Source organism: Ipomoea triloba, chromosome 5, assembly GCF_003576645.1.
Source record: "Ipomoea triloba cultivar NCNSP0323 chromosome 5, ASM357664v1".
Taxonomy (NCBI): domain Eukaryota; kingdom Viridiplantae; phylum Streptophyta; class Magnoliopsida; order Solanales; family Convolvulaceae; genus Ipomoea; species Ipomoea triloba.
In genome coordinates, this window is record NC_044920.1 from 2,834,281 (window position 1) to 2,845,974 (window position 11,694).

Here is an 11,694-nt window from a genome sequence, read left to right on the forward strand (position 1 = left end):
GGTGGGGAATCATCACAACCATTGTATGTATGTTCATTCACTTCATTGATTGAAATTCTGTGGCCCATATGATTATTATCATTATTATTATCTTGCTCTTCATACATGTAACATGTTTTCATGCTGGGTCGATGAGGATATTTATTATCAGTGAATGTTGATTGTGACAATGAGAGTTATTGAAAGTTTGAAATTGATTGTAGAGACAGGACCTACAGAATTCTGGATTGTTAGTACTTTGTATCTAACTAGGTTTCATTGTAGTCCATTTGTTTGATACTTGAGCTGCCATTGACAGTTCCAAGACAACCTAATCAGACTTCACCTGGACACAATTCCATCTGCCCCAAGTTTGCATATCTATAACCATGCTCGTGCCCAACTTCTACATGTTTATCTTGCTTATAACTGCCACACAAATGATACGGAATTTCTGTGGTGCTAATCGGCAGCCGTGTCTATATTGTTTAGGTTGGTATTGGATACTGTTAATACATGTCTTCATAGTATCTTGTGCAACTAGAAACACCATATACGAAGAAAAAAAAAAAAAAAAAGGAATCGGTACTTCAATGTAACTAGACATATAGGGATGTTAATCATATCGGGTTAGTCCGTTTGGATTTTGGGCTAGTCCAATAGAATTGTTGGGCTTATTGATTATTGTATTGTTATCAGGTTAAAATTTTTTTGCCCTAACCTAAAACCTCGGTTGTGAGGCTTAGACTTGCAATTCTAATAAACTAACGCATTTACACTAATAAATATAAAAACTTCCATTTCTAAATTTTAACTAAAAATAATTGATATACTTACACTATAATATAATAATTATAATAAGTTTTTATTTTTCAATATTTATTTTCATAAAAATATTTTACTTTGTAATAAATAATGTAGGTTTATTTTTATAATTGTAACACAACTACATTATAATGGTGGATCTAAAGATAGATTCATTAATGAAACATTGCATGCTCATTTTCACAATATTAATGGTCCAGTTTTACAGTACGGAATATTCATATTTACAATAATACGGAGTAATACAACTACAATATAATATAAATGAACCTAAAATATGTTCATTAAGAGAATATTAGAGGTTCATTTTATCAATATTCCAAGTCTATTAATAACAACAAGATTCAAAATTTCTTAATGAGCATCATTCATTTTATTTGATTTAGAATGTTGATTTTGTAACAATGATTTTATTTATACAAAAAATAAAGAATAATGTGTAGATGAGTACGCAAATCGATGTCATTTTAATGAGCATACAGTATTATAGTAAAGAATCATGGTCCATGATAAGTACTATATAATGAACTTACACAGAATTATAATAATGAATCATGATCTATAATGTAATTAAGGTGGACCATGATTCATGATTGATTCATGATATAATTTGCGGCATAGTTATGCTTGGTAGAAAAAGGCATCGGTGCTCCAACCATACATACCATGCATGCATGGTCATACCTTTAAAAGGCATGGGTGCCAATCTATTTAGTTTTTGTTTGAGAAAGAGGAAATATGGTGGGCTCATGTATAGCATACTGCATATATGGACCATGAGATACACTGCAACTTCTGTACACGTGGGCAGAAAACAGTGGGTATTGGTCCATTTTGGATTATTTTGTTCAGAAATACTACAGACCACTTGGGGCATCAACATTGAACAATAATACAAACATCAGCAGACATTGAACCTGGGATGCTTGCTATTAGGTTTGAATGCAGACTATGTGTACCACAAATTTCTTCTGCCTCTGTATAATTGTGTTCCCATGATTCCCTTGCTAGATTAAACTCTGCTTCCCTCAATCTGGGTCCTCATTGTTTGTTCTTCATATACTCTTGTGTCACAGGCCTAGAGTCCAGCGTAGCGTCCTGCAGCGTCTCGGGGCCTCTCTTATCCCGCTAAGCAGTTTTACCCTCATACGGTGCCAAACTGGTTTCGCTCTGTGCCATGGGCTCATAAGGGGAACGACAGTAGTTCCCGACTAGTTGTGCCCTTTGAATCGCCTCAGTTGTCCCCTTTATAGTCCAGTCCAAAACTAGAGGCAAGCTCCTCGAACTTAATTGGGTCAGCAAGCCTAACTCAACCAGATCTTAGCATTTAAGGCATAACAACCATTGACACTATTATCACCCCTACCGTACATTTCCTTTCAACCATATTTAACATAATGCAATTCAATTAATCCAGAATAATAATGATAATCCATTCAATCATCTTTAATATAAATTTCCAAACTACAATACAATCCATTTTTTTTTTTGAATACAAAAGGGAGGGGAACCCAGGCTGAGGAACAAAAAACAACAAAGAACTCAGCCTACTCCGTCTCAAGAACGAGACGCCATCTCACAGCCCCAAACTGGTCATTCCGAACAAGAGATCCCATCCAGGGGCGAGGAGACAAATCCATTTGAAATATATCAATTAATCATCCACAATATATATAATGGAACCATTAATATCTTAACTACTCCAATATGCACACACCATTATGACGTTATATGCACTCTACATTAAAATACTTAGCCCATATTTCACGCATCTCATCTATCTCTTTAGTGGAATATGTCATAGTGTCTTGAAATACCTATAAATAAATTTTTGATTATATTAGTAACAAATTATAATTAAATTATTACAAAATACTTAGTTTATATCACTTTTTATGTACCTTATCTAGAGAAGTGAATGTAGAATATTTTGTGCATATTTCATGCATATATTTCATAACATAGTATCCACATTTAACACTCCCCGGTGATTGAGGACACTAAAAAAATGAAAAGTAAATCTTATTAGTAACCCAACTAACGATTAATTAACTACAAATTACTCCGTAATAAGTAAACATTTATTATTTTACCATAACATTCTTCCATTCAACAATTTTTTCGGCTCTTTGTCCTCGTTGATTTGTAGATGTTTGAAATGCCCTATAGCATTAATGTATAAACACAATTTATAAATTATAGCACATAATATAAACAACTCTATATATAAAAATAATTTTACTTACATATTTACCGCGGGCTTGAGTTTTAGATCCCGGTTGCATTCCATAGGATCAAAGACATATACTATTCTCGAATAAACATTAATCACTAGAAGCAACCAATGTTGTCTACAATTTATAAACACATGCATTGCAAATTTAATTTAATTAGTAATCATGCAAATTCACTTATATAAAGATATATTGAAGAAGAATTGATTAATATTTACGATTGATGGTATGGTGTTAAAATCAATGACTTGTCCTTCAGTTTGAACATAGCATTACCAATATATGTTATGACATCAAAATTCAAATCAACATTGGCCTTTGCTATTTGTGTTGGACACAAAAATCCAACTGAGTTGAATCCAAATTGATTGCACAACCCGTGAAGATACCTGAAAAATCGTTAAGTAATACATTATTAAACAATTAATAGTCTCAAATGAATGAATATACGAACTTACATTATAAAGACTTGCATAATGGATACATTAAGCCATTGCATAGTTAACAAGTCTTTAATGTCATCCATCGTCACAAAAGTACTTGTCACGTTAGTATGAAGGAAGATATTATACTCTAACTCCAATTCAACATAGTCATCAACGGGCATCAGTCGAAGAAAAGTATGCAGCCGATTGCACTGAACCCCCAAACGCCGTAAGATATCATCATCAACAAAGTGAGATCGTACTCTAGTACTCGATACCTCACCATGTTCATAATTCTTCTCATTCCTTTTTTCATTTTGAATTCTTGACTTCATCACTATATCTTCCTGCAAATAGAGAAATTTTTAATCATAAACACAATTACAAATAATAAGAAAATTTTTAATCATAAACACAATTACAAATAATAAGAATCTAATATAATGTACAACAAAAACAAGTTCATACTTCTCCTATACAAGCTAAATATATAGACCATTATACAAAACTTTGACAACATCTCCAATGTTTGTATAGAGTTGAGTGGGCACTAGTAGAAGAAATGTTTCTCTACACTAAAATACCACATGATCTACTAAAACTTTGACATTATTTAGTAACACTAATTTATTGTTCACTACCATGTCAAATCCAATTTGGTGAACCATCCCTCTAGCAACTACTACTATTGCATCATCATCAATACATAAGGCAAGACAACATGGAGTCAAGCTCTATCATTTATTCATTTAACACAAGACAATAAAAAAAAATGAAACATGTTAAATAGATATATTTTTAAGATTAGAAACATTTAATGTTACCTTAATAAGGGCAAATGGATATGGATTAACTGACTGACAACTGCTACAAGCAACTGGTGGATCAACAGGCTTATACACGCTTTGATGCATATCTGCTGAAGCTCTAAGATCGGTAGGAAACTTTTGGGGCAATCTTTTCATTATGTAATGAAGTTTATCATTTAGGCTATCAAACATAGGTTTCATCGCTGATATTATTTCTTGACTAACTTTATCACTAATCTCTTTAACAATGTCTTTCGAAACAAGCTCAACTTGATCATTAATCTCTCTAACAACGTCCTCCGAAACAAGCCCACTCAATCTTCCCTTACTCTTCTCTGGTTTTCCAAAACCTTCCCTAACAGTCACATTTACACCAACACCTTTCACGGGGTCTGGATGTTCTTCCTTACCAAAAGCGGTTGACAATACATCATGCTGTTTGTTTGGCTTAAATGACCCGGGGCTAACTTCTTTACACTTTTCCACCTGTTTGAATAAATAATTAAACTAAATATTAGCATTAACTTTAATTTTAAATTATACATCTAAAGTATTTTTATTAGTAATAACTTACAATTTTTTGAACCACCCCAAGCTGCTCTAGCCTTTTATCTTCATATCTAGCAGACCCTAATAAATGATGTGGATGTACATTCCCTTCATGCTTTTCCTTTGCTTTTTTACTCTTTTCCTATAAAACAATAATTTTAGTGATATGTTAGTAATTTGAATAATAAGAAATTCAAACTATTACCACACCTTGGAATCCTTAGTCATGTCATTTGCTTTAAAAATATTTTGTTGTGCTCCAGTCAACAAATTATCATGGTCTATTCTTTTATCACCGGTGCTTGTACTAGGAGGTACAATTTCACCGTGCCATATCCACTGGTCATAACCTTGCTTAAACCCGCGACGTATTAAATGAGTCTTCACTTGCTCGGAACTACGAAATCTCTTCAGATTCCTACAGTCATAGCAAGGACACACTAGAGATTCTTCACCTTTTTTACTTTTTTTTTCTTCCGCATATTCTATAAAACTCAGAACCCCTTGTATATATTCATACGTAGTGCGTTTCCCATACATCCAACTGCGATCCATTTCTCCCGTTGCAGCACAATCAATCTGTAAGGTTATACAACTTTAATTGAATTATTGAAGTACAGATCAAGGGCAAATGAAAATGGATGCATATAGAAACAACATTATTATAAATTTATGGAAACCAACTAGACTTTTTTTTTTTTTTTTGAAAATCAACTAGACTTATTATAAGCAATTTTATTATCTTGGTTAGTAATAATATTCTTGCTTTGACACTGTATCATATCAAACACTGTATTTTGCAGATTTTTTTCACAATAATTATATATACATACTACCATCTATTATTCACTGCAAAAATAATCTGAGGGGCAAGGAACACAAACACAGAAGAAGCAGATAAATTTATTTAAAAAAAAATGAAAAACTTGAAATTTGAAATATAATATTTAGACAGTAGCATATATCTACTTAAACACTCACACTAAAAAAAAAAAAAAAAAAAAGAGAGAGAAAAGAAAATATATGGTCTGAAACAGAGACTAATCTCACGCAGAAGAGATAACGGTGCGGTAACACATACCCTCACGCCGTCCTGCCTTGTTCACACCACTGTCGTCAATCGCTGGGAAGCGCCACCGCCGGAGCTGCGCGTCAATCGCTAGGGCTTTTTTTGGGAGATAGCGAAGAAGAGGGTTTTTTTGTTTTGGGAAGGAGTCGTCAATCGCTAGCTTTGGGCTTTTACTCCCTAAGACAATAGGCGTCCGGGTTACTTACACCAGACGCCTATTGTTATCCGAAAATTTTTAAAAATATGCAAGCACTTTTTTTGGCAAATTATAACGTAAACCAATAATAAATGTTATTTTTAAAATACAAACCAAATAATGAAAATTTTAGGATGTAAAAAAGCACCTTATCTATTCTAATCTAAAATATAAATAAATATAATAAAAACATAATAAGTGTGAATGAAGGTTATACCCTTCATTTATGTCCGTTTTTCCTAGTTATGAAACAGTCTGCGATTCAAGTTTTGTATAGCATAATTAGAAAAGTTGTTTCTATGTCTGACTGTAAGGAATGATTTACCATTTCATTGATCATAGATGTAAACGTTTTATGTTATGAATTAATGGAATAACTACGTTTACTTTGAAAAAAAATACATAACTATCATTTTATTTAGGGTAAATGATATTTTTAGAGTTCAAATTATGTCATAATGATAAACTCAATCCCATAGTTATAAGAGTGGCCCCATTTAGCACCTGAATTATTTGCGTAATGGTCATTTTTAATTTGTCCCTCATCTAAGATATTTGTTAAAATCTAACGTTCATACAATGGTAAATTTGAAAATTTAGTTGCTACTCCAAAACACAAGTTATTAAATAAGTATATAATTGAATTTGAAATGTTCTTTTAAGTATTTGCACTGCATAGAAATATCAACAGAAAATATTATTGTATCAAAAAGTTGGATTATCCAAGAGTGTATATATGTTCTTGTTGTAGTTGCACAAGACAATCTACTCACATCAGTCCAAATGGTATCTATAGAATCACTTTCCTTTGTTTCTTTCTTCATTTATCATTTTTTTAAAGGAAAAGATTGATTCATTAAATCATCAGCAAGACATTCAACAAGAAAAGAGGGAGGGATATCAAACTACTCCCCACAACCTAACACAGAATTGGCCTCCTAAGCAACAAAGTGAGCAACACAATTCACAGATCCTCTAACAAAACAGAATTTGACATCATTTATCATAGATGTCAATTCTTTAACATCATCCACTAGCAAACCAAAAGCAGAATAAAATGAATTACAAGACAAAGCATTAAATAAAAGTTGAGAGTCTGCTTCCACATTAACATTGCCCATACTAGTATCCTTAAGCCAACGAGCGCTTCACGCATGCTTATTCACATTCTTAGCTGCAAGAAACCTCCCATCATCATCACGAAGCACCCAACCTAGCCCCATAACATTATTACCACGGTCAATTGCGGCATCCGTATTCAACTTCAATCGACCACGCTGCGACCTACACCACTTCTCCACATGGCTGTTATTATTCCTGACGGTAAATATGTTACCGGAGTATAATCAATAAGTGAGTAACAATGGTTTTGATACCACAATGTAGATCTGTGTATTAGTGAGTAACGGTAATTCAATATAATGAGTGATTTCAGTACAATACAGTAGCGTTGTGTGTAATCAACAAAAGTGTCTCCCCTCCTCCTACAACAGGCTTCTACTTATACTCCAGGTGTAACGATTCTTCTTCTGCGAGTTGTAACGGTCTTCATGATGGCAGTCTTGAATGCGAAGTGGAGCCGTTGTAGTGGAGTCATTGGCAATGACTTCTCTCCTCAGCATAATGGGTGGATGTTTAATTCTGGTTCCGCTTGTCTGCCTGTGGTTCCGATCGGGTGTTTACCAATTACCCTATACTAGTCCCCCCACTCCCTAGCCAACGAGAGTGGTTGAGGTAGCTTGGGAGTAATAACTTGTGTAAAAATTGTTTAGGTATGATCTAATAAGGAAGATCACCTTGATTTTGAAGATATTTTCCAATCTACATTTTTTTTTTAGCAACAGAGGCGGGTGTCGAGGGCGTTTTTTTTTTTTTTTGACGAATCTAATCAAGACGGACCATCAGCGAATAACGTATTTCTTGCGTTGCGTGGGCTCCTCCTCTATTTCATTATCTCTTTCTTTCCTAGCCTGGTCATATCTTCTTTTCTTGGTGTTGGAAGTGGACGGCTCGGGGTCCTCTACCTTTCGCCACACATTATCGGGTAAGCCTTGTTGATGCTGATATTGCCCCGGATACTTAACGAATTGAGTAAAGTATCCGCTCTGCACTAGTTCCTCTATTTGCCCTTTTAAAGTGTGACACTCGTCAGTATCATGGCCAACTTGTCGGTGAAACCGACAGTATTTGGTTTCGTCCTCGTCCGGAGAAATTTTCATGCAATCAAGGGAAAATGCACCATTCCCACTTCCTTAGCATGACTTAAAATCACGCTAATTGGATGAGTAAGTGGTGTTAAATGTCGCGGTGGGGCGAGACGAGGCCGCTCGAGATCTCTCCGCTTCGTTGTGGATGATTGGTTTGGGCGTGGTGCTTGGTTGGCCGGACCAATTTTATCAGATCGCCCACCCCTTCTGCCTTCCTCAACATCCTTCATCTTTCTATCAGTCTCCTCCGCTTCGGCATAGCGGTTTGCTGTCTTCATTAGCTCCTTATAGGAGCGTGGATGATGAGTGTTCAACTGTCTATGAAAATCTCCTGACCTCAACGCCTGGATAAATATGAGGATCGCTGCTTTAGAGTCAAAATCGTACACGTTGTTGACCTCTTTCTTCCATTTGCTCAAGAAATTTCTTAAACTTTCGCCTCTATCCTGCTTTACTCCGTAGAGATGTGAAAACGGTTTCTTGTGTTGTATATGTCCAGAGAAATAAGTCAAAAAATTCTTGAACAACTCTGCAAAGTTCTGGATCGAACCATCTGGAATCGTGTTGAACCAATCTTGTTCTTGTTGTCCTCATAAATGTCACCACCCGTGAAGTCTTGCTATTAAGTAACTCTTACTGCTATAGTTCCTTGCTATTTGATGTAGTCAATAGTTTGTCATCTTAAAACTTGTACTATATGTTGAAATCTTCTTTGTTCTTGATACTTAGATAATTTGTAGCGCTGGTTTACTTTTTATTTTTTTATTTTTTTTATTTTTTTTATTCTAGATAAAATTACAAGGAAAATTTGGGGGTTTAATTTCTAATTCAATTTTTATATTTACATAATCAAAATCTAAATATACACTAGCCTATTCCTAACACATAGGGTTGGTTCTGGAATTTTGAAAAATATTTTCATAAAAAGAATTTGTAAATAATGATTCATTTTTCAAAAAATATTTTCATGTTTTGGTATTTGGTTGAAAGTTTAAAAAACTGAACTCTTTTGTTTGGCTAAAAGTTATAAAACTATATTTTTCCTGTTTGATTTATTTAAATGTAAAAAAAAATTGAAATCTATTATAAAGTTATTTCTTATAAAATATTAATTATTTTAATAATGATAATAATTATTAGTTTATTGTAAGAGTTTAAACTTTGTGTCATTGTATTTACTTTATGATTTTATTTGTATTAAAATAAAGTTATAAACTAAAACTTACATAGACAACTAGTTATAAAGATTAGCAATAATTATAATATATAAAAAGATGTAAATCAATAAATTTTAAGTTTTAATTTATTATAATAAAAATAAATACATAAATTGATAAATGTAAATATGTAATAAAATTGAACTAAAGAAATTGAAAGGAAAAAATTTTTTTGGATGGTGGTGTGAGCATCAATATAATATAAACATAAATGTGCAGTCCAACTATTAGCTTAGGCTTTTAGTTGGATGGAGCACATACTTCAATTTAGTATCAGAGCCATACAAAAGGTCCAAATTTAATATAGAGAGAGTCAAGTACAAGAGAGGGATTCAAATATATATTTCAAGTAAAAATCTTTTAAAATAAAATTCAAGAAAATATGTCATTTTTTCTTTGATCAAAATTCATTTTTTTTTAAAGTCAAACACAAAAAAAAAAAAACAAAAAAACAAAAAAAAAATGACTTCTGAAAATCATTTTGAATTTTTAAACTATTCTTTATCAGTTATCATTTTGAATTTTAAACCGTTCCTTAGTTGTTAAAGGGTTTGACGTGCAGTTCATCAAACTGTACTATAAAAAATTATATGTGAATAAAATGTAACATGAAATACATATTTCAAGATTTTAGTTGGATCTTGAAATTAAATAATATGGCTACTTGTGAGCAATAATAATAATAATCATACATCTCAAAAGTACTCATAGAACATCTATTTATTGTATTAAGGTAGTGAATATTGAAATAAGGCATAACTTTTTTTTGAGCATAACTTTTAATTAGTTCTTTAACTGTGATCATGGTGTCAATTTTTAGTCTTTTAATGACAAATTTGGTATCTAGCGTTAAGTTAACTTTTGTTACAATTGACTAAATTCATCATTTCACTAAGAATTTAATAACTAAATTTACACCACCAATAACTGATGGAGTAAATTTACATTAAGATTACAATTTAAGAAGAAAAAAAAAAAAAAAACTCTATACATGTTCAAGCTCTGGTTATATATGTATAGTATGTAGCTTGATATATATAATATCCACTTTCTCTTCTTCCTCGGACGATGAAACATTGTGTTCAATGTCCCATGCACGGCCTCGTAGAAAGAAGGAAAACCATTGTAGATAATATATTTAAGCAAAAAAAAAAAAAAGAAAGAAAACAAAATCATACATCCTTTTATATTTGTTAGGTAATTGAGGAAAACTTGCTGCAATTATTTGAGGATGTGTATTGAGTAAGTCTCATTTCTGTAATAGTTTATAAATCACACAAAAGATCGTAGATAAATTGTACTATGAAGATTTGTGCGATTGACTCGACCAAATGAAGATGGAATTAATCACGCCAGCAAACGAGCATGATTACACACCGTCGGATGATGTAGAACCTTGCTCGTTGTTCCTTCACAAGTGCGGCACATTTTCTTGCAAAACCACCGCCGCCGCACCTTCTCCGCCTTCCACGGCCGCCGGAGGTTCCCAGCTTTGATGAGATCAGCTGCAAGTTATCGTGATCGGAGAACAAGTGCCGCCGTGGCTGTGGTGGCGCTGCTGTCATCGCCATTTACCAAGAGAATATAATATATATTATTATTGGTCCTGTAGGGGTTGGGTTTTAGGAACTGATTTGTTGATGATTGGTTATGAAGGAGAAGATAGAAATAATGTTATGATGATAATGTGTGAGTGGTGGAAGAGAATGAGCAATCTTATTAGTATTTATAGTAAGAAATGTTTGTTGGCCAAACAAAATCTTAGTTCCAATTTAGGGCTATAGAGATTTTAGTTGAGTTGGGTTGGGATAGAGATCGTATGATCAAGAAATTATAAATAGGTAGTACTTATCTTAATGGTTTAGTATGTAATGATTTAATAGGCTGTATTTGGAAGAAGAGACCAAAATTTGAAATTCAACAACCCCGTGTGCACTAACATTTGGCCTTGTCTGCTAGGCGTTACAGTTATTTACCTCCCCTCACATACTCTGTCAGGGCGGGGCAAGGCGTGATGGACTCTTAAGGTTGGTGATTCAACCTTTAGGGAGAAGAAATTATTAATATAGGTCGTTTAGTATGTAAGGAAGTTCATGTTATTTTATAAAATTTAAAGTAGGTTAAAGTTATTATCATGTTTAATAGGGTTTTGACCTAGCTAGAAAGTTTAAATCAATTGAGAAT